Below are 4,730 nucleotides of genomic sequence, written 5' to 3'. Positions count from 1 at the left end.
TGGTTATTATCCAAAAAATCAGAAATAACAAGTGCTGGGAAGGATGTGAAGTAAAGGAAACACTTGTGCACTGTTAGTGAGAATGAAAATTCATGCAGCCACTATGGAAAACAGTATGGAGATTCCTCAAAAAATTAAATAGACAGCTACTGTATGATCCAGAAATCCCATTTATGGGCATATATCTGAAGGAAACAAAATCACAATCTCCCAAAAATATCTGTACTCCTGGGGTGCCTGAGGCTCAGTCAGTTAAGTATCTAACTCTTGATATCGGTTCAGGTCACAATCACATTTCACAAGATCAAGCCCATGGCAGGCTGCATGCTAACAATATAGAGCCTGCTAGGGATTCTTTCTCTCTCCCTCTCTGTCCTTCCCTGCTGGTTCACTCTCTCTCTCTCTCATTCTCTCTCTCTCTCTTAATAGATAAACATTAAAATATTATCTGCACTTCTATGTTCATCATATCATTATTTACAATAGCCAACTCATAGAAATAAACTAAGTGTCCATCAATAGCTGAGTATATAAAGAAAATGTGGTATATTTTTACAATGATGTCTTATTTAGCCATAAAAAAGGACATCCTGCCACTTGCATGGATCTTGAGTACACTATGCTAAGTAAAATAAGCCAGACACAGGAAGATAAATACTGCACGATCTCACTTTTACGTGGAATCTAAAAAACAAAAATGACAACAACAAAAACAAAAATTCATAGATACAGACAAGAGACTGCCAGAGGTGTGAGGGGAGGGGAAGGCAAAACAGGTGTAGGGGATCAAAGGTATAAGCTTCCAGTTATAAGATAAATAAGTTCTGAGATGTAATATACAGCATAGTGACTATAGTTAATACTTTACTGTGTATCTAAAAGTTGCTTAGAGAGTAGATCTTAAAAGTTCTCATCACAAGAAAACCAATTTGTAACTATGTGAGGTATCTGATGTTAACTAAAACTTAAGGTAATCACTTCATAATATATACCTATATCAAATCATTATATTGTACATCTTGGACTAATCTAGTGTTATTTGTCAATTATATCTCAGACCAGGGGGAGGACTTTACTATAGGTGTGGTTGCGTGTTCTTCTCGTGCTGACTCAGCGGTCTGGGCGGCTTCAATCTTGTGGCTACTACATTTTAACCCAAGATTTCCCCTGTGACTATTGTGGTAGGGAAGAGAATGTCTAGAACACTGTTCAAAGGCTTTTCACTGCCTCATTCTGGAAGTGACACATTTCTTCTCAAATTCTGTTGGCTAGAGCTAGTCACATGCCACCTAACTGCAAGAGGATCAGGAAATGTAATCTTCCATATGCCCAGGAAGCAAAGGAGACTCAGATATTTGTGAACACTAGTAATGTTTACTACAAACGACGTGACCTTGAATTCAATAGTCTGTTGACTTTCATTCCTCCCGTCCTTTCAAGGGGTTGAAGCACTGAATTGCCTAACTGATATAGTTTTGTTTTTTTGAAATATGTAGAGTAGTTTCAGGTTCTGATGGTGAACCTGACTGATGGACTGGTAGCTTTCGGTCCCCTTACCTCCTACTTCTCTCTACCCTTCTGTGTTCTACTCTGGGCTAGGAGGCCATCCTCTATGTTCCAGGTTCCTTTGCCCTCTGCCTTTGGATCACAGGAGGTACAGCAGGAGCTCAGAGTCAGGAAGTGAGAGAGGTCAGGATATTTATCCCCCCTAATTTCAACTCCCCACCAAACTGTGGGCCTCTTACCCTGCCCTCAGTAAGGAGTCCTTTCATTGAACTTTCCTCATGTAAAAGTTTTATGTATGATATCTGTTTCTTGCCTGGACTTAGATTCATAAAATGTGTTTAATAATTCCACCGTGGATCAAAAAGAGAGTGCTACTAGACTCTCCTTCCTGCTAGAGATCTTTAAAAGCTGCAAATGAAAATATATCATTCTTCTGTGTTAAAACATCTATGGCTGGCTATTATATCCTTGTCACCACACCCCACTCTAAGTCACTGCCAGACCAAACTATTTTCAGTTCCTCCTGCAACATTGTCTCTCTTCCTCTGAGCCTTTGCACACGCAGTACCTTCTTCCTAGAAACTGCTCCCTACCCCTCACACTCATCATTCAGACATCAGCATAAATGTCACTTACCCCAGAAACTCTTCCATAAACCTCCTTATGCTAGTTAGAGGTTATTATGTGCTCCCAAGGCAACCTCTATTCACCAGCACATATAGATGGAACTCAGTGTTACATCGTACTGCAACTGCCTGCGGCCTTACCTGTGTCTCCTCTGGTCAACCGTAGCATACAGACCCCGTACAGAAACTCAGATCCCTAGGGCCTATTAAAGGGGTTGGTATATAACGGACTCTCAGTAAATCTTAGATAATACTCAAATGTTATTGAAAAAGCTTGAACCCTCCTTCTCTACCTACTGTCCTGTCTCTTCTTATTCACTGACAAAAGTCATAAAAAAATTTTAGTCACCCACTTCTCATTACTACATTTCATTTACTTCCCAGACCATTTTAATCTTATTTTGCCACCACATTTTAAGGGGACTTCTCTTGTCAATAGTACCAATGACTTCCTAGATCTTCAATAGATTCTTTTCAGTCTCTTCAATAGATTCCCATTCCTCTGGGAATGCTCTGCAGGACTTTCTGGAAACTTCCTCCTCCGTTCTGCGGGATAATCGATACCTCTCTCTCTCTCTCTCTCTCTCTCTCTCTCTCTCTCTCTCTCTCTCTCGTCATTCTGTTTGAATATCTATGCTATCCTCCATTCATTTATAAGCCCCTTTGTGCCTTGTTCATTTCTATCTCTATTCCCGAGCATAGTGCCTGGCACACAGTAGGTCTTAATAACTATAAATGTTAAATGATTAAAACTCTTGGTTTCCAGGTCATCTCTCTTGATCTCCTCTTTCTATGACTGTCTCAGGTCCTTCATAGGCTCTTCTTCTTCCACCTACTCTGTTGCTCAGAGTAACTTATTTTTATCAACCTCTGGGGCTTCAGCCATCAGAGAAACTACTCTAATCTCACATATTTTCAATCTTAAACTTTCACCTGAGCTAAGGCTCCCCTTCTCTCCCTGGGTATCTCACAGGCAATTCAGATAAAGTCTCATTATCTCTTCCATGCCTAGCCTGCCCTCCTCCTGCTTCCAAAACTCAACCAATGGAATTAACTTGCATTTAATTGTCCAAATTACAAACCCCAAAGTCCCCTTAACTCTTTCCACTGCCTTTCCTCCCTTGTCCCACTGGGCAGCCAGCTTTATCCACTACTTCTGTACTCTGCTTCTGGGTCTTCTATTTCTTCCACCCTGAACCCAGACAAATCCATTCATTCTTTGAAATCCAGAATGGGTCAACTTCACCAAATTGTTTCCTCTTCTGAGTTCTAGACAAATTGCTTCTTCATTCTGAACAAACAGAACTTGATTCTAGATTTAGTTTTTAATGACTGCTTTACATATGTCTCTCACTAGGTTGTAAAATTCTTGAGGGCAGGTTTTTGGTTTTTTGATCACTGGGTCTAGCCACTGACTGACATTCTAGGTGATTAAAAATGATTTTATGCAAATGAATGCATGAATAAATGAATGAACTGGGAAATGAGCTCTTCAATTACAGCTTTCAGAGATTAGTGGGAGGGAATATTTGAGTTGAAAGGACAATTCAGTTTGAAAACACTAACTTTATGTAACCAAGTAGGCAAATATATTGTAACAACATATACATGCCTATGTAAAGAAGGTGCTTTGCATCTAGGGGACTTTATTTTCAGGCTTTTCAGGTCTCTGTTAAGGACAGCCACATTTTAAAAGGGAAAGTATTTTTTTACCCCTCCTATACTCTTTTATTCTGGGGAACAGGAATTAAAGTATAAATAAGTCCGGACACCTGGGTGGCTCAGTTGGTTGAGCATCTGACTTCCACTAAGGTCATGATCTCACAGTTCCTGAGTTCCAGCCCCCATGTCTGGCTCTGTGCCGACAGTTGGAGCCTGGAGCCTGCTTCTGATTCTGTGTCTCTTCCTCTGCGCCCCCCTCCTCACCCCCACCACCTTGTGTGTTCTCTCCCTCTCTCTCTCTCTCTCTCTCTCTCTCTCTCTCTCTCTCAAATAAATAAAAAACTTTAAATAAGTAAGTATAAATAAAACGCCTGCAGCAGTAGAGTGCCTGGGCACTCTGTAGGCCCTCAACACGTTTTAATCCCTTCCTTTCCTTTTTCCTACCTCGTCCTCATATTAGAAGCCTCCTGACTTTAGAATACCTAAAGGAATAGTTTTAGGATTTCAATTTGACGAAAGTAACGTCGTGGAGATTCGGGTTAACCCTGTTAACCCACGACTCTCAAACCCAAGAAGGAGGGGGAAAAAAAATCACTGGAGGGGGAGGGGAGAAAGGAGGCGAGGCAAAAACTGAAAGAAAGCTGAGGGGAAGCTGTAGAAGGAAGCTCCATTTTGGTTGGGTTTTGTCTTTTTTTAACCCCAGAGAGGCGTGACGCTCTAACTGCCGTCGTGGGTCAGTTTCCCGGCGAAGCGCCCGCCCGCCCCGAATTTCCTCGCCCGCCCTCCCGCTTCCGCCCCGCCGTGCGCTGCAGGCCGCCGCCGCTAGGGGCGCCTCGGGATCCGTGGCGCTGAAGCGGCCAAGGCAACGGCAGTCCTCGGGTCTTCGCCTCTCCCAGCTCTCAGACGCGCGGCGGCAGCGGCAGCGGCAGCGGCAGC

This window comes from Suricata suricatta, chromosome 8, assembly GCF_006229205.1.
Source record: "Suricata suricatta isolate VVHF042 chromosome 8, meerkat_22Aug2017_6uvM2_HiC, whole genome shotgun sequence".
Lineage (NCBI taxonomy): Eukaryota > Metazoa > Chordata > Mammalia > Carnivora > Herpestidae > Suricata > Suricata suricatta.
This window is presented reverse-complemented; position numbering follows the sequence as displayed.